This window comes from Notamacropus eugenii, chromosome 1 (genome assembly GCF_028372415.1).
Source record: "Notamacropus eugenii isolate mMacEug1 chromosome 1, mMacEug1.pri_v2, whole genome shotgun sequence".
Classification (NCBI taxonomy): domain Eukaryota; kingdom Metazoa; phylum Chordata; class Mammalia; order Diprotodontia; family Macropodidae; genus Notamacropus; species Notamacropus eugenii.
Window position 1 is genome coordinate 157,680,880 of NC_092872.1, and position 20,687 is coordinate 157,701,566.

A 20,687-nucleotide genomic window follows, 5' to 3' on the forward strand; every position below is an offset into this window, starting at 1 on the left:
GTGGTCCAAGGATCCATGATCATAGATGAGAAAGTGGCTATTCTATTGCAAGACTTTCTTTTCTCTTCCTCCCTCTCTTCTATCCTGCTAAGTCAGTTTTTTTCCCATCCTTCTGACAAATTCAAACATTCAACTTTGCACAAAACCTTCTAACTAGTTATTGGGGAAGGAGGCCACTGGTTGCCCTAGTCTTACTCAACTTAGACATTAAACTTTTCCTAGACAGTCTTCGCATATTTCTCATCCAATTATATATACTCCTCTTGTGGGTCCTAAAAATTCATGTGTAAGATAAAAAAAATTCTGCCCATTTACTGCTTTAATTCTACTCTGTGTGAACCTATCAGCGGACTGTAGATTGTAAGCTTTTAAAGATAGGACATTTCTCATTAAATAGGTAATAAACAATGTACAAATGGAATCATTAATGAATATATCTTGAATTAAGATAAGCCAAATAAATCTGAGTATTATTGAACACAATAAATTAATATGAATTAATTATTGATGGTTGAGAGGTAACATTTTTGATTTCCATTTAACTGAAGTCTAGGTTTCAGTCACAGCAATTTTTATATTCAACAGATTAGTTTAATTAAATAATTCTTTTTCAAGTTCAAAATATTAATGCATTTGCTTATATCATAAAATAACTTATAATACATATGCCTCCTTTCCTCTCCATCAAGGTGGGGGAAATGTAATTTTCTTTTCTTGGATTTCATTTCAGAAACTTCAGTGTGTTGGGAAGTAGATTTTTGCATATTATTATCTTTTAAAAATGATTTAATTTCAATTGCTCTACTCTTTCGTTGGTCTATGGAAACCTGAACATGATGTCATGTTAACAAGGAAAAGCCAAAGTCTGCTCTCAGCATGTTGATTCTGAGTTCCTCTGAGGTTCACCTAAGCAATAAAAATCAAATCTTATTCTTATCGTGATTCTTTACTTACAAGTGACATTATTTCCTCATAGAACTGAGGGGTCCAACAGGACAAACAGAATATGAAAAAAATACACACCAGTAAATTAATCTCCATGATCTGAATTCAAAGTTCCATTATAGGTTAGACCTTTTTGACTGACTGAGAGAGGGCCTAAAAATTAGACAAAAGTTATATTACTCTTCATTTTCTTTGGAAATGCCTTTGGTAAAATTCTTTAGTCTATGAAAACACAGCTTATGTTCATGATATTCATTATTTAAGTTTGAATTTTAACTTATCCAACCTAAGTTTGTGTTCTGGAAAGAATCTCACGACAGAACCCAAACTATCTCAGAAAGAATAGACATAGTTGTATTTGTTGCATGAAACTTTAGGATTATTTGTGAGATTTTCAATCTCTTTACAACAAGGACAATAATACCAAGAAAACCTTTTTTTAACATGAAACTTTTGCCAATAAAATTAGCATCCCATCTTCATCATAAGGGAAGGAAAAAACAAACAAACATTTATTAATCTTCTATGCTGTACCAGTCCTAACTATGCTAAGTACTGTTCAAATAGTATCTCGTTTGATTTTCACAACAATTCTGTAAGATGAGTGCTATTATTACCCTTATTTTACAGCTGAGAAAACTGTGACAGACAGTGGTTAAATAACTTGCCCAGGGTCAAATAGAAAATAAAGTATCTGAGGTCAGATTCTAAGTCGGGTGGAGGCTTAGCCTTCTATCCACTTAGCCACCTCACTCCCTAACTGTGTTCTTTTATTTGTTTGTTTGTTTGACTCCTGGGAGAAAGAATGAGGAGAGCTGTGTGATTGATCTACAACAATGGAAGCAGTTACCATAGCAGTAGTTCCATGAGCATCCCCATTATATTTAAAAAATCATAGGTTCAGATCAGAATATATGTATGCACATGTAAGTACTTATGGACAAAATTTTGTTGTTGTCTGTACTTACGATTTCATGAGCATAAGAAATCCCTTATACCACCACAGATTTGGAGATCTTCTATAATCTATAGTCTTAGAGAGTCATCTGATACATTAAGATTTAAATGATTTATATTAGATCACCCAGATAGCATATACCAGAGAGGAGGATTTGTGCCCTGGTCTCCTTAAGTTAATGGCTCTTTCTCTATCAACTACTCCACACAGCTACACATACAAACATGTATATGTATATGCATTTTGTTTATGTATGTACATGATGGATGGGCAGCTAGGTGGTGCAGTGGATAGAGCACCAGTTCAGGAGTCAGGAGGATCTGGGTTCAAATCTCACTTCAGACACTTGACACTCACTAGCTGGGTGACCTTGGCAAGTCATTTAACCCCAATTGCCTCATCCTGGGTCATCTCCAGTCATCCTGATGAATATCTGGTTACTAGATTCAGATGGCTGTGGAGGAGAAGTGAGGCTAGTGACCTGCACAGCCCTTCCTCACTCAAAACAAAATCAAGTGCAAGTCATGTCATTATTTCTCTGATGGCACAATCTTTTTCGGCAACAAATGACAAACACACATGATGGAAAGATCATAAACATTTTGGTCATAGTTGGTTTGCTCATGTATGAACATAGATAGTTTTAAGATTCTTCAGAATAAGGAACTATTTCTACTTTCTTATTCAGTTGAGGCTCTCTGAAGCTCACAAATGCAACAGATGTTTTAAGTTTGCTTTTACCCCCTTAACAAAAGGAATAATTTTTTAAAGGATCTTATTTTCTGTTTCTTCTCCCCCTCACTCTCCTTTTCTCCCCCTCTTTACTCACTTCCTCCATTCCCCCCACCCATTTCAATTCCTTTGGCCTGTACCTTACCCTTCTTGCTCCTTTAGGGATTATTCATATCCATTTTGTTAGATATTTTTTGTCTTGGTGTTAATTACAACTGATGATTTCCACTCCCCTGTAAATTCCTGTTACTAGATAATATCAAAAATGCAACAACAAATAAAATTATTTCAAAGTGAGAGGTGATTTGATCTCCACAGAGAAGGTTAGTGATCTGCATTCTTTGAACAGAATGAAGCTTTAAGGAATATTACAAATTACATGCCACAGGCATAGAAAAGATGGGATGCATTGTTTATTATAAACATTCCTTCCCCAGCTTGTCTTTGGAAATATTATAACTAATGTTTCAATTGAGAAACCTACTTTGATTGAATTCTTGAAGAAGAGGAATCATGATGTGGCATTTAAAATTTGCTTTAACTTTGAAAAAAGACTATTAACTAATTATAGCTATTTTCAAAAACCATAAGTGTTACTGATCAATAATGTCTGTTTTCAAAAGACTCTTGCATTCTAATTCTGGATTTGCCAGCATGTTATTCTTACATTGCCAACGTATGTGGGAAAATTGTCAGAAAACACATTTAACATTTTTTTCCACTTCTTATGCCAGAGAATTTTCATACTCTTCCAAAAACATTTATTAATATGATTCAGTCAAAAAAAAATTTAAGAACCTACTATGTGCAATGTCTGGGAGGTACTGAAATACAAAGGAAACAGTTCTTTTTCTCAAGGAGCTCATGTTCAACTTGAGCCACTGCTTTTTGGTGTCATGGATTCACTGGGTAATCTGGTAAAGTCTACTGGCCCCTTCTCAGAAAAACTTTTAAATTCATAAAATATATAGGATTACAAACATAACCAACTGTATAAAAACACAGTTATCAAGCTTTTGAAAAAAAACATTTGTGATCCTATTTACAAACCCTGTACTAAAGGTATATCACTTGTAAACAGACAAATAAGTACAGTGTAATTAATTTGATGAAGGAAAAAATACTATCAGCTATGAAATCAGGAAATGCTGTATGTAGGAAATGGAATCCAAGTAATGTTCTACTTATCTCTACTACTAAGCCCTTTACACTGGGGACTGGGTTCACCTTTGCTCTGGCTCCTCACATCCACCCTCTGGTTACTTGGTTTTCTTCAATATTCCCCTCAAATCCTCTCTTCTGTAGGACACAGTTAGCCTCCCTTCTCACCCACTTCCTTCTCCCTGAGGTTATCCTCAGTTCTATTTGTCTTGTATTTCTATAGTTGTTTATACTTCTCTCTTCCATTAGAATGTGAAACCCCTAAGATCAGTGAGCATGTTTTTGCCTTTCTTTGAATTCTTAGAACTTGACATGGAGCTTGGCACCGAGTGAGTGCTTTATAAATACTTACTGACTGATTTTTGGATGACAGTAGCCCTCACACATTTCTTTGTTGCATGTTTCCATGCATAGTGTCCCTTGGAACCATCAGAATTTGTCTTTTATGTCCCTAAAAGGAACCTTGACCTCTAATACAAAACATTCAGTTTAAGAGGATAGAGTTTATTTTACCTGACAAAAAAATATTGAGGACTTGTATTTAAGCCCACTAATATACAAACATCCAAATGGATTACTTATATTATTTATTCCATATTCTTTCAAACAACATAGATTAGAAGCCATCTATGGCTGTCTATATTATGTGAACTGCCCATATCCTCCAGTAAGTTTATCATCAGGGATAAACCCAATATACCGAGGACCATCTTCATATTCTCTTGACATAAGAAATTTCCCAGTGGATTCCACAAACCTGTTCATCTGACATTCCTTTCTTCTTTCAAGTGGCTAGTCCAGATTCTATTTTGGTCATACATGTCCTTGATGACATTCTTTCCACTGCTTCTTCATAATTTCTTGTTTGTAAAGTGTTATAAAGTGTTTAGCCTCCAGAGATCTATAGGACCTGTATAATTTATTAACAGTCTTATGGATTTGTGTTGTGCAAGGAAAGGAAAAGAGAGACTTTTCCTGCTACTGGGTAAGACAAATGACACAACTTTAATAAACACAAGTCAATCAAATACTGGGACTACCAGTAAAAAGTCCTTGGTTCTAGTCTTTGTTTAGTGATTAATTTGACGTGTAAATTCACCTATTGAGGCCTCAGTTTCCTTCTTTACAAAATGAGGAGATTGAAGTAGACCAGTGGTTTCCAACTTTGTTTTTTATTTTTTATTTTTTTGTGAATCCTTTTCGACACAAACAAAAATGTGTTGTGAACTTCCAGAGTAAATTAAAATATTATTCATCATATTCGTTAAAATAATTTACTACTTAATGTACCATGATAAGTTACTTTGGACCATTTTCATGATATCTCAAGGGTTTTACAAACCACTAAATGGGAAACACTAAATTTGAAAAACAATATTGCTAAGATGCCTTGCTTTAAGGTTTTGTGATCCATTGCTCTAATGTGCTACAATTTAAATGGAACTTATTATGATGTCAAAAAATTCTGGTTCTTTCCCCTATGTCAAATTCTGAATCAGGACTGTATTATTTTCTGTTCTGCTAGGTGCATGTGGTCACTGACAGGTGTACACAACACATCTATTATGTTAATAATTGAGAATAAAGTGAATTTTTCAGTGGAACAGCACCCTAAACTTCCTTCCTGATTAAACCTGAAACTGAAATTTTCATTCTTAGTTTACCCATACAATAGGTTTTTTTCAATCCCTGCTTTCAGTACTAGAAATATTGGTGAAAGTTATAGAACTGTGCTCCTTTTGCACACTATAGATTTTATCTAATTTTGACCTTTCTCTTTCCATTCTTTATCAATCCTCTAAAAAATATTATTCATGTTTTACTAGTATTTTGCACACTTCCCAAAATGGCCACCCACTTTTCCCTCCAATATCCTTAAGCCAATATTCACTTTCTTTTCAGTTGATAGCCTTGCTTTCCCCTTTACTTTACAGTTGTGTTGGAAACTCACACTAGGACCCAGGTGAGCCTCAGCACTAGGAAAGGAGCCACAGAGGGAGTGGAAACTCACACTAGGACCCAGATGTGAACTGAGCTTGCCTTTGCTCTAGCCCAGCTGAGGAGATCTCCCTTGCCCAGACCACCCCTCCCCCACACTTAACAAGCTAGCCCCAGAGCTAAGTCAGGAAATACAAAACAAAAGGAAAAACAAAGGCACCTGCCCTTAGCTTTCCCACACTAGCAGCTCAACAACAGATTCTAACAGAAAGAACCAGAGGCCACAACAAACGAAGCCTCACCATCATGAGCAAGAAGAAGCAGAGCAAGCAAGAAAAGACCATAGAATCTTTCTATGGGGAAAAAGACCAAAACATCATTACCAAAGAGGTCAGTACTGAGACTGTACTCCCATCTGAAACTTCAGAAGGGAATATGGACTGCTCACATGTATAGAGAGCACTCCTGGAACAACTGAAGAAGGAAATAGAAGAAAAAATGGTCAATTATTTTCAAAGTATGATAAAAGGATTCACTGAGAGAACAGCTCTTTAAAAAGGAAAATTGAACAAATGGAAAAGGAAGTACAAAAATTTACTGGAGAAAATAATTTCTTAAAAGGAATAATTGGACAGATGGAAAAGAAGATGCAAAAGTTATCTAAAAAAACAATTTGATGAAAATTAGAATTGGACAAGTAGAAGCTAATGACTCTCTGAGACATCAAAAATCAGTCAAGCAAAATTTAAAGAATGAAAAGATAGAAGAAAATGTGAAATATCTAATTGGAAAAACAACTGACCTGGAAAATAGATCCAGGAGAGAAAATTTAAGAATTATTGGCCTATCAGAAAGCCATGATGAAAAAAAGAGTTTGGAGAGTATCTTCCAAGAAATCATCAAGGAAAACTGCCCAGAAGTGTTAGATCCAGAGGGAAAAAATAGTCATCTAAAGAATTCACTGCTCACCTCCTGAAAGGGATCCCAAACTAAAAACACCAAGAAATATTACTGCCAAATTCCACAACTATCAAGTCAAGGAGAAAATACTACAGACAACCAGAAAGAAACCATTCAAATATCAAGGACCTACAGTCAGGATCACATAGGACCTTGCAGCTTCTACATTAAAAGATCAAAGGAATTGGAATCTGATATTCCATAAGACAAAGGAGTTGGGACTACAACCAAGGAACAATTACCCAGCAAAGTTCAGCATAACATTTCAGGAAAGGAGATGGGCATTCAATGAAATAAGGGATTTCCAGACCTTCCTGATAAAAAGGCCAGAATTCAATAGAAAATTCGATCTTTAAACACAGGTCTCCAGAAAGGCATTAAAAGGTAAACAGGGGAAAAGAAAACCTTGTTACCCTGTTTGGACAAATTGTTTACATCCCTATACGGGAAAATGACACTTATTAATCTGGAGAATTGTACATCTATTATGAAGTATTAAAGGGATATACACAGATAGAGGGAACAGGCATAAAGTAAATGATGTAATGATAAAAATATGATTCAAGCATGCAAAGAGATTGTAACAGGAGATGTGAAAAGGAGGAAGCAGAAAACTATAACTTACACCACAGGAAGAAGTACAAAATTATATTATAGAAGATTATATTATAGAAGAGGGAAAGAGGGGAGGGAGATGAACATTGTTTGAGAGGCACTCTCATCTAATTTGGTTCAAGGAGGGAAAAATAAACTTAAGTATATAAATCTAACTAGCTCTATAGACAGTAGGAGGGGAAGGGGGAAGAAAGGGGAAGGTAAGCTAAAAGCAGGGGGAAGAAGTAGCAAGGGAAAAGGGGAACAAAAGGGAGGGGGTTAAAAGAAGGAAGGGAAGATTGTGGGAGGTGGTGGTGAAAAGTGAAAACTCTATTGAGGAGGGAAAGGGAGACAGGGGAACTAAAAGTATAAATGATGAGAAAGAGGATGGAGGCAAAGACACAGATTGCAATCATACTGTGAATGTGAATGTAATGAACTCTTCCATAAAACAGAGATGGATAGCAGGATGGAATAAAAACCATAATCCAACAATATGTTGTTTACAAGAAAGACATTTGAAACAAGGGGATACACACAGGGTGAAGGGAAAAGGCTGGAACAGAATATATTGGGCTTCAGCTGATGTAAGAAAAGCAAAGGTAGCAGTCCTAATCTCAGAGAAAGCAAAAGCAGAAATAGATCTAATCAAAAGAGATAAGGAAGGAAACTATATCCTGCTAAAAGGCACCATAGATAATGAAGCAATATCATTACTAAACATATATGCTCCAAGTGGTATAGCATCCAAATTCTTAGAGAAGAGGTTGGGGGAGTTGCAGGAAGAAATAGACAGCAAAACTCAGCCTCCCCCTCTCTGAACTTGATAAATCTAAACTTAAAATAAACAAAAAAGAACTTAAGGAAGTGAATAAAACTCTGAAGAAGATTTTATGATAGATCTCTGGAGAAAACTGAATGGAGATAGAAAGGAATACACCTTTTTCTCAGTAGTACATGGCACATATACAAAAATTGACCATGTTATTGGGTATAAAAATCTCACAATCCACTGTAGAAAGGCAGCGATATTCAATGTATCTTTCTCAGATCATAATGCAATAAAAATTATATGTAATAAAAGGCCATGGAAAGATACACCAAAAATTAATTGGAAACTAAATACTCTAATCCTAAAGAAGGAGTGGGTAAAACAACAAATCACAGAAATAATCAACAACTTCATTCAAGAGAATGACAACAATGAGACAACCTACCGAATCTTATGGGATACTGTAAAAGCAACTCTTAGGGGAAATTTTATATCTTTGAGTGCCTACATGAATAAAATAAAGAAAGAGGAGATCAATGACTTGGGCATACACCTGAAAATGCTAGAAAAAGAACAAATTGAAAATCCCCAAGTAAATATCAAATTAGAAATACTGAAAACCAAAGGAGAGATCAATAAAATGGAAATTAAGAAAACTATTGAACTAATACACAAAACTAACAGTTGGTTTTATGAAAAAAACTAATAAAATTGATAAATCTGTGGTCAATTTGATTTAAAAAAAGGAAAGAAAAAACCAAATTACCTATATCAAAAATGAAAGGGGTGAACTCACCTCCAATGAGGAGTAAATTAAAACAATAATTAGATATTACTTTGCCCAACTTTATGCCCATAAATTTAACAATCTAAATGAGATGGATGAGTATTTTAAAAATATATAAGTTGCCTAGATTAATGGAAGAGGAAGTTGACTACTTAAACAACCCCATCTCTGTAAAAGAAATTGAAGAAGCCATCAATGGAAAAAATCTTCAGGGTCATTTGGATTTACAAGTGAATTCTATCAAACATTTAAAGAACAATTAATTCCAATATTATATAAACTATTTGGGAAAATTGGGGAAGAAGGAGTCCTGCCAAATTCTTTTTGTGAAACAAATGTGGTTTTGATACCTAAACCAAGAAGAGACAAAACAGAGAAAGAAAATTATAGACCAATTTCTCTAATGAATATAGATGCAAAAATTTTAAATAAGATTTTAGCAAAAAGAATACAGTAACTTATCACCAGAATAATAGATTATGATCAGGTAGGATTCATGCCAGGAATGCAGGGCTGGTTCAATATTAGGAAAAGTATTAGTTTTACTGTTCATGTCAACAACAAAACTAACAGAAACCACACGATTATCTCAACAGATGCAAAAAAAACTTTTGAGAAAGTACAACACCCATTCCTATTAAAAATATTGGCAGGCATAGGAATAAAGGGAACTTTCCACAAAATAGTAAGCAGGATCTGCCTAAAACCTTCAGCAAACATTATATTCAACAGAGATAAGCTAGATGCATTTCCAATAAGATCAGGGGTGAAACAAGGATGTCCATTATCATCACTATTATTCAATATGGTACTAGAAATGTTAGCTACAGCAATTAGGCAAGATAAAGAAATTGAAGGAATTAGAATAGGCAAAGAAGAAACTAAGGTATCACTCTTTGTAGATGATATGATGATATACTTAGAAAATCCTAGAGATTCAAGTAAAAACCTACTTGAAATAATAAACAACTTTGGCAAAGATGCATTTCTATATATTGGTAACAAAGCCCAACAGCAAGAGATATCAACTTTAATCTGGAAGAACAAAAGGCCCAGAATATCAAGGGGACTAATAAAAAGAAATGTTAAGGAAGGTGATCTAGTGCTACCAGGTCTCAAATTGTATTATAAAGCAGCAATTATCAAAACCACTTGGTACTGGCTAAGAAACAGAAGGGTAGATAAGTGGAATATGTTATGTACTCAAGACACAGTAGTCAATGAATATAACAATCTACAATTTGATAAATTCAAGGACCCCAGCTTCTGGGATAAAAACTCCCTGTTCGACAAGAATTGCTGGAAAACTGGATAAAATTGTGGTGGAAACTAGGTACAGACCAATGCCTGACACCATACATAAGAATAAAATCCAAATGGGTACATGATCTATGTATAAAGATGGATACTTTGGACAAATTGGTGGAACAGGGAATGATGTATTTATCAGATTTATGGAGAAGGGAAGAATTTTTGACTAAAGAAGAGATAGAAAGCATTAAGAAGTGCAAGATGGATAATTTTGATTACATTAAACTGAAAAGTTTTTGCACAACCAAACCCAATGCAACCAAAATTCAGAGGGATGTAGAAAATGAGGAAAAAATTTTTACAGCTAACGTCAGTGATAAAGGCCTCATTTCTAGAATATATAGAGAACTGAGTCCAATGTACAAAACTACAAGTCATTCTCCAATTGATAAATGTTCAAAGGATATGAACAGGTAGTTTCAGAGAAAGATACTAAAGATATCTATAGTCATATGAAAAAATGCTCTAAATCAATTTTTATTAGAGAAATGCAAATCAAAACAACTCTGAGGGACCACATCACACCTATCATATTGGCAAACATGACAGAGCAGGAAGATGATAAATGTTGGAGAGGATGTGAAAGAGTTGGAACACTAATACATTGTTGGTCCAACTGTGAGCTGATTGAAACATTCTGGAGAGCGATTTGTGACTATGCCCACAGGGCTTCAAAAATATGCATACCTTTTGACCCAGCAATATTGTTTCTAGGACTGTATCCCTATGAGATTCTTAAAATGGAAAAGGGTCCTACATGTACAAAAATATTTCTAGCAGCGCTCTTTGTGGTGGCCAAAAACTGGAAATCAATGGGATACCCATCAATTGGGGAATGGCTGAATAAATTATGATATATGAATGTAATGGAATACTATTGTACTATAAGAAGTGATGAACAGAAATAAGAGAGCCCTGGAAAGACTTATATGATCTGATGTTGAGTGAAAGGAGCAGAACCAGGAGAACTTGGTGCCACAGCAACGACCACAGTGTGTAAGAATTTTTTCTGGTAGATTTGGAACTTTGTAGCAATGTAAGGACTTAAAAAAAATTCCCCATGGTATTCCAAAGCAAAATGCTTTCCACATCCAGAGAAAGAACTATGGAATTCAATCACAAAAATGTAGCAGATCATGTTTTTTGTGTGTGTATTACATTTTGGTTTGTTATATGATTTCTCCCATTCAATTTAATTCTTCTACCCAGCATGACTATAGTGAAAATGCATTTAATAAGAATCTTTGATTAGAACCTATATAAAATTGTATGCCATCTTGGGGAGGGAGGGGCGAGGTAAGTGGGAGAAAGGAAAAAATAATAATCTAAGTTATATGGTAGTGATTATAGAACACTGAAAATAAATTAATTAATTTTTAAAAAGAGTCACTTTGATGGGGGAGTGGAGTCAAGAAGATGGAGTAGAAACTGGGACCTGCTACAGCTCTCCCCACAAAGCCCTCAAAAAACCTCCAAAAAATTACTCTAAACAAATTCTAGAAGAGCAGAAGCCACAAAATGACAGACTGAAGCAAATTTGCAGCCCAACAAAATCTAGAAGGTTGATTAGAAGGGTCTATTGAACCAGGCTGGGAGTGGAACCCAGTTTGGCATGGACCATGCCAGAGGATGGAGCATGAGCAGGCCTTAGGGGACTGAATCACTGGTGGCTGCTGTGGATTCCTGACTTCTCCACCCACAAATGCTAAAGACAGCTTCAAAGGTAAATGGGAAGGATCTATCATCTGGCTGAGAAAGGAGTGTGAGTGTGATCTGGCTCTAGTCCTAGCTCCATCCCTGGCTTGGCCCTAGCCCCAGCCCCTGCCCCTGCCCCAGCCCCTTCTGCTAAAACAGATGCTGATTCTGGAGTTCTCCCTTTAACAAAGCTCAAAAGGCAAGTAACTGGCTGGGAAAATGAGAATACAGGGAAAAAGAAATAGACTATAGATTCTTATTTTCTAAGTGAATAGATATTCTCTTACATCATTGGTGATAAGGAAGATCAAAATACACAGCCAAAAGAAGGCAACAAAGCAAAGCTCCTGCATCCAAAAGCTCTAAGAAAAATATGAACTGGTCTCAGGTCATGGAAGAACTCAAAAAAGGATTTTGAAAATCAAGTAAGAGAAGAAGAGGAAAAATTGGGAAGAGGAATGTGAGTGATGCAAGAAAACTATGAAAAAAGAGTCAAGAGCTTGCTAAAGGAAACAAAAAAATGTTGAAAAAAATAACAACTTTAAAATTAGACTAATCCAAATAGCAAAAGATGTCCAAAAATCCAATGAGGAGAATAATTCCTTACAAAGTAGAATGGGCCAAATGGAAAAAGAGGTCCAAATAATATAATATAATATAATATAATATAATATAATATATTATAATAAATATAATAATACTATATGATAATATTATATGAATAATATAATTCTTTAAAAACTAGAATGGAGCAAATGGAAACTAATGACTTTATGAGAAGTAAGGAAATTATAAAACAAAGACAAAGGAATGAAAAAACAGCAGACAATGTGAAATATCTCATTGGAAAAACAACTGACCTCCAAAATGGATACAGGAGAGATAATTTGAAAATTATTGGACTACATGAAAGTCATGATCAAAAAAGAGCCTAAACATCATCTTTCAAGAAATTTTCAAGGAAAATTGCCCTTATATTCTAGAACAAGAGGATAAAATATAAATGGAAATAATCCACCAATCACTTCCTGAAAGAGATCCCAAAGGGAAAACTCTTGGAAATATTGTAGTCAAATTCCAGAGTTCTCAGGTCAAGGAGAAAATATTTACAAGTAACCCAGAGAGAAACAATTCATGTATTGTGGAAACACAATCAGGATTACACAGTACTTTTATATATTTAAACAACCATTCCTACTGTAATCATTATTATTGACTTTATTCTACAGACAAGGAAATTGAACTCAGAGAGGTAGTGATTTTCTTTGTAGTGATATAAGTTCTGTTGTTGAAACTAGATTTCAAGTCCAAGTCTCCTACATACAAATCCAAGTTTCTCTTCTCAATTTAAAAAAGAAGTTGATGTTGCCTAGCAGGCCAAGGGCGCAGTGCAGGGTGCAGCAAGAGGAGTGAAGCCAAGGCCTCCAAGCTGGAGAAGCCATCCCAGGTTGTGAGGTGCCTGAAGTCCAGGAAACCCTTGTGCTTGTTGGACCTCACAAGAATCCACTTCATGGCTGTGGACACAACACGGGGCGGGTCACACAAAGGGGGTGCTACATGTGTGCAGTCGTGAGGGATGACCTAAGCAACTCCATGCTGTGCGCTGTGCTGTGGCCTTCCGGGTCATGGTCACTTTGAAGTGTGTGGAGCGACTGATCTGCAGGGACATGGTAGACCCGGTCTTACAGGGCCCTGCTGATCAGCAAGGACATCATCCCACTCCAGAGGGGTGGCACTGGCTTTGCAGCTTCAGGGGTACAGCTGGAGGCAAAGAAGGCTCTCCCTGCAATGCAAACCTGAAGGAACCCAGCAAGGGGTGGGGAGGGGTCAACCCTTGGCAAAGCAATAGGATAATAAATGTATTGACATCTGAATAAAAAAAAATGTAGATCACTGCTTGGGATTTTGATTATAGGGTAGGGTCCAATATCTCCATTGATTGGCTTACAAGAAGAGTTGATTACGTCAGGCTCTTGAGATCCACAATGTGATGGAATTCAGAACTATAAAATGAAACAGAGAACTAAAAAAGCTTCATCTGCTACCTATCACAGGAGCTACTGCAACTCCACAGCTGGATCTAGAAGCTCATCACCCAAGAATGCTTGTTATTCATCAGGCAGTGGTAGACCAAGAGAGTCCAAGAGGTTCTGTTACCACGTCAACAGGACCATCTTAAGGACCAAGGGGGAGAGGGGTTAGTCGGGGGAAGCTTTGCCAATGGAGAGGCTTTGCTACCCTGGGACCAAAGTCCTTTCAAATCTCTGCTCCTCTCTCTCTTATGCTCCAAACCCTGTATGCCCTTTTTAATATACCTAGGCCTCAGTGTGTTGTTCAAATCTACAGTAGTCTGAGCCAGCCAAATCATCCCAGACCTCAGTCTGGGATATAGTTTGTAACTATAAAGAAGATGCAGTTAAATCTCTAAAGAAAGTTTTCATACTTAGATCTTTAACACAATCTTTAATCAGTTATGGTATGATGGAAAGAGTTCTGACTGTACAGTTATTTTTGGACCTATGGTCCAAATACTGGCTCTGTCTCCCTTCCTCCCTATGTGACCTTGGGTACCTTAATTCCCTCATTTGTCAAGGGGTATGTGGTTGTGTAGGGGCGGGTGGAGATTGGGCTAGATGACTTCTAAGGCCCTTTTCTAGCTCTAAACCAATGATCCTGATTAAATATGGAAGCTATGTAGTTTCTGTCTTATAATGTATTCTACAAAGATTTATAAATGAATTGTGAGAAATATTTTTTTTGGCAATAAGTGACCAGTGTTATCTGGAGTAGACGATTTTTCAAAAATTGATTTATAGAAAGCAAAGACTTGAGAGGTGGAAGAAAACTTGGAGTTTATGTAATCCAAAACCCTTGTTTTATAGATGAAATAACTTACACCCAGAGGATGTGACTTATCTAAGATCACACAAGAAGTTAACAGTAGTTTAGACTTTAAAACTGGAGGAAATTTTAGAAATTGTTTAGTCTGAATTCTGCATTTGTAGACAAGGGAGCAGAGACACAGAGAGGTTAAGCAACTTACTCAAAGTCATGCAGGTAGAAAATGACAGAGCTAGGATTTGAACTAATGCCCTTGGACATGGCTCTGTTCCTTTTGTCATACTGCTTCTGCAGACTCCTAAAGACCTTAGTGGAGACATATCATTCCATGAAGCCAGGAAATTGGCCAGCTCTCAAATCGGACACTGAGAATGTTAAATTTGGTAAAGCTGCCCATAATGGGATCACCTTTAAATATCTGGATGACACAGTGCATGGAGAGCTGAGGGCAAATCTGTCCTAGATCTTGGTCACTAGTACCTTCCTTCCAGGGAAGCTGTGAAGATCAAATGGGATAGTATATATGATGTGCTTTGCAAGCCTTAAATTCCAATATAAGTACTATTGCTTGTACTTCGATTGGCCATCGATCATGTGTGTAACATCAATATAATAGAGAAGTTGCAAGGAATCATTGTCTCCTTTGGCTATAGTCTGACTCATTAAGACTGAGTCAAGAGTGTGGAGATCAGGACATGTATTATGACAATCATGACTTAAAGTAGTAGCATGCCATCCCTCCCTCCCATGGTGGTCTGGGAGGGCTAGGATTAAGCTATGGTAGCCCAGTGAGGGTAGGGAATAGGAAAGCAGGGATGGTGGTGGTATTGATGGTAGAAGGGGAGGAGTGACAGGAAAAGAGTCATTTGGTCAATGAACGCTTATTAAGTACCTACTATATGATTTGCACTATGCTAAGTACTGTTCAAGAACTGCTAATACTACCTTCTTGATTTTGAACTGAAATGATTATTAACCAACTAATATGGGGGACAGGGGTGGAGAGGAGATCCAGCTTTTTCCCTTTCTCTTTCCTCATTTACATCCCAGTTCTTTTGAAGGACAGAGCTGACAATGAGACATTATCAAACTAGGGTAGGACCTCATGCAACTGGGAGAACTGAGTTCTGATTAGGGGGTAGAGGCCATCTTAACTAGGTAGAATTCTTACCCCACTATTGCTCATTGCTCCTGGCCTGGGTGGAGGTGGATTCTTTTGAGACTACTAGAGGCAGAATGTTACTGAAGTTGATCAAAGTATGGTTCCCCCTGCTCCTCATTAGAATTGCTGACCTCTCACTATAATATTCATTTTCTCATGGTTCACTAACTAATCTGTTAATTTCCACCTGTTGGGAACACTTATTGTTTCCAGGGTTTATCTTTGGTTTCTGAGGGTCACTGACCTCAATCTGCTGATTATTTGGTAGCAATAATTAATAAATTGATTATTTGTTACCCAGAAAAAAAGTTTTGGTCAGCATATTTTCCGAGAGTCTGGAGGCAAATCCCTTCGAAAGAGTATTGATATTTCCAGAGATGACATTGAAAAGTACTGCTTGACTCCTTTTAGCCCATCTGCCAGGGCTAGCATCTGATCAACAGCAAACTATACCATTTAGTGGCAAAGCAACAAAGATTCTGTTGTCACTGTCTCTTAATAGACTAGAGATGAGGAGATTTTTCTTTAATTTAAATAAATAAGCATTGCAATTTCTGCTGCTTAGAAGATAACCAAGAAGAACACATTTCACCCTCTACAAAAGCTTCTAATGTTGGCTTAAGCAAGAACACAGTTCTCAGATACTAACTCTTAAGGTCTATGACAGATTCACACAACTTTTCAAATGCTCTCTCTTTCTCATCTAACAGTTTTATTAGATTTTGATGGTGATGAAAGATTTATTGTCATAAAAGAATATATTTTCATTTTGTGTCGTATGAAAACCTGGCTCAAGTATCCAAATGTTAGACACATCTGTTAATAGACCAGAGAATGACCCTTTCATTTTTTTAAAACATGACAGCTCCCAAAATTTAAAATAAAAATTTTCACCCTTGCATTTACTAGTTGTGATTGTTTGCTCTTTACAAGAAACTGCCCCTGCCCGCTGTGTCTATGTATGTATGTAGCTGCATATGTGTCTCTATACATGTACACATGCTTATTGCTGTCAAGGCATCCTCCCATGTAATAACATGCATTCTTTGAGTGAAGGAGATAAGGAAATAAGATCTGCTGAATGCCAGTCATTCTAATTTCAATTAGAAATTACCCCTGTTTAATTCTATTTCACTATAGAACTTTGATCTGTAAGGTCTCCACTGGACTATTGACATGTCTTCTCCTGGTACTTTTTCCACTGATACCTTTCTCATTCTTTTGTATGAAATCTTTCCTAATGTGCACCCCAAACAGATTCTAATGGCTTCACATCCACTGAATTTTAGCAGCTCCTTTTCCACTCTGTCATCAATGGGACAGGAATATTCATCACACTCAGGACTATTCATGATAACAATCCTTCAAAACAGCCTATGAGATGCTTCATCTATTGTAAATAGAAATTCACCCCAAGACCTGATGATCCTCCTGGCATTTCTGCCTATGGAACAAAATAGATGGAAATCATATTTTCCCCTCTTTTTTCTCCAGTTTTCCCACAATTTTGCCTGTGATCATTCAAAGCTTATCGATCGTAAACAACATTTTCAGTTAAAGAAATGCTTACACAATGTTATCTCTTTCATGCTACATAGGTCTTTGCTATTGATGACATCAGGCTAGCGGTTGTTGAAAGTTCCTTTTGCAATAATGTCAGCAAGTCAATAGAGTGACTTTGTGATTCTGGTATGTTGCTGAACTTTGACAACCCATTTTCAACTTTTTCTTAAGCTATTTAATCAGCAAAAAAATGGGGGGGAGTCATGAATTTAATTGACCAAGATGATAATTTTGTCTCGTTTATTCAGAATTTTTTTTGGAAGTAGGGTTGTATCTACTCTTCCAAAATAATCATTAACAATCACTCAGTTTGGAGTAAGGAGCAATGTGTTGGTATGCAAGCTAGCCTGGGTTTTAGGGTCTTTTCTGCCAATAATTAATGGTGTGATCTTGGGCAAGTTAGGGTGGCCTCCATCAAGTCAATAAGCTGTTTTTAAAACAACTACTGTGCACCAGGTGCCTCAGAAGAATGGAGAAAACGTTACTTTTTTGATGCGGAATCATGGAATTATCTTTTAAAATACTGTCAAATATGCTCAATAAATTGGCTAGATTTGTTAAACTACTTGTTATTTCCGTTTAACTTTTGTTATATAGAATGTTCTTTACATAGGTAAACGAGCGGCATATATTTAAATTTGGATGAAACTTAAAATAAAAGTTATCAATAAAATAAAATTTTAAAAAGTTATCAAAAATGAATAAAAGTGATCAAGAAAATTATCAATAAAATGAAGGATTAAGACTAGAAAACATTTAAGTACTTTCATCTGTAACATTCCATTACCTATGAAATTGCACATAGTCATGGTAGCTAAATGTGTTATTGAGTACAAGAATTGAAGCTAAAAATTTTAAGCATAAAAGTAATCTCATAGTACTCCAAATGGCTCAGCTAGGTGGCACAGGGGATAGATTGATGAGACTAGATTTAGAAAGATTCATCTTCCTGAGTTCAAATCTGGCCTTAGATATTTTCTTACTGTGTGACTCTGGACAAGTCACTTGACCCTTTTCTCCTTAGTTCCTCATCTGTAAAATGAGCTGGAGAAGGACATAAACTACTCAAGTATCTTTGTCAAGAAGACTCAAAACAGAGTTCAAAAAGTATTAGAGATGACTTGGAATGAACTCTGCAAACATTGCAGTATTTCATGAAATGGAAACAGTTTTCTTATCATCTTGTCCCTCCATCAATATTTCTTTTACTTACTTATCAAGTTATTTTGCCACAATAATATGGGAGTTATAAATGAGACTGATATTAATGCTTATTTGAAAAACAAAGTAGTCACTCAGGCATATTATTCACAATGCTAGCATGTTGGTGTTAAGATATTAACTCAGGTACTCAGGTACACTCCAATGTTTGCATATTCCCACTGAAGAGACAATTTCCTCCAGTCTTGCATATCTCAATTCATGAATGCCTGCTCAACCTTTATAAATCTCATTCATGTCTTTTGTTAAAACTGCCAGAGGGATCTAGTCAACAGAATAAGCCTCTTCTATTGCACAGACCCCTAAAAAAGAAGTCTGATTAAAAAATGAGTAAAAATTAACCAGTTATTTTCCAGAGCTCCAATCCTGAGTCACCTACTACTTCTTAGACATTAAATTGAATGTTTCATAGGCCTCTCAAGCCCTATGTAGAGAACAGAATTCATTTATCCCCCCCACACACACACATACCAACCTTCCACTCTTTCCAATTTTCCTATGACTGCCTAAGGCACTACCGCTCTTCCTTTCTTGTGACCTTGAAAACTAAATGTTATCATTAATTCTTCACTTAAACTTATGCCACATATCCAATCAATTGTAAAAATCTTTTTGTTTTTAACTTCACAGTATCTGTTGTCTATTCTCTATATTCTGTAAATTGTTTGTTCTCATATCTCCACTTACATAGCCACCATCCTTATACAGGTTCTCATCATTTCTCTCTTGGACTATTTCAAAAACTTATGTTTTATCTCCCTACTTCAAGGCCCCATTCCAACCCATTCACTGGCCTACTCAATAAACTGTGGTTGATTCCTGTTACCTTCGGCATCAAATATAAAAAATTCAGTTGGGTATTTAAAGGACTTCACAACACAACCTTTGCAATTTCACTTTTCATTCCCATCCATATACTTTACAATGCAGCTGCACTGGCTTTCTTACTCTTTGTTACATCGGACACTCCATCTTTCAACTCTCATCATTTTTCCTCTATTCTCATAATCAGAATGCTCTATTTCATCTCTCATTCCTAGCTTCCTTCAAGACTCAGTCAAAATCCCACCTTCTATAGGAAACCTGTCTTAGTGATCACATACACCCACTGTTAGGGCCTTCCTACTAAGATTACCTTACTTTACATGGTATAGATCTTCTCTATACCTAAGTTATTTACATGTTATTTCTACCATTGGAATATGAACTCTTCGAAGGCAAGGATGGTGTTTTTGTCTGTCTTTGTATCCTTGGATTTTAAATGCACATTAAATATTTAATAAATACAAATTGACCTATTGACAATGCATGGATTGATTTCTGTTACCTCCCTTTGTTACCTAAATATACTACTTCAAAGTTGGGCAAAAATATCCACAGTACCCAAATACATGTAAATAAATAGAAAATTCCCAAAGACATACAAATTATCCATGATTCACAGTCAGCCTCTCCAATAGGATCATTGATTCCAAACATAAAGTAGGATCTTTAATGCTAGATTTTTTCAGGTCACAAGATTTGTCTTAGCCTCCAGATTTGCCAGTTTACTTGGTTGAATTTTATCACCATTTTTAAGACAAATAATTCAACTCATGATTTCTGGTTACTTTCATTTTTAATGTGAGAATATTCAAAGTATTTGTGATCTTTATAATATAGGGGTATTTCCTCCACTTGCTGGTCCATGTCTCAGTTAATGCATGCTAAAGAGATGCCTAAGAAATAAAATTTCAGTGACTCGCTCAAATCACATAGCTAGCCACTATCAAAGGCTAATTTGAATCCTGTTTTTCCTGGCTATGTTTTATCAGTTGGGTCAAGTACTCTTTTATTTTTAAATAGAAAATTAAATCTCCGTTTCCCATATTAAATCTGAGTTTTCCTAAAAGATCTTGGATGAACTTTACTGTGCACTTCAGTTATTTTCATAAGGATTTTTAAATTTCTCATTGTGATATTATGTCCTAGAAATTCAAATTTTTTATGATCACTGAAGAACTGTTTTAGATTCCCCTATCCCAACTTTACCCTGAGAAATTCACAT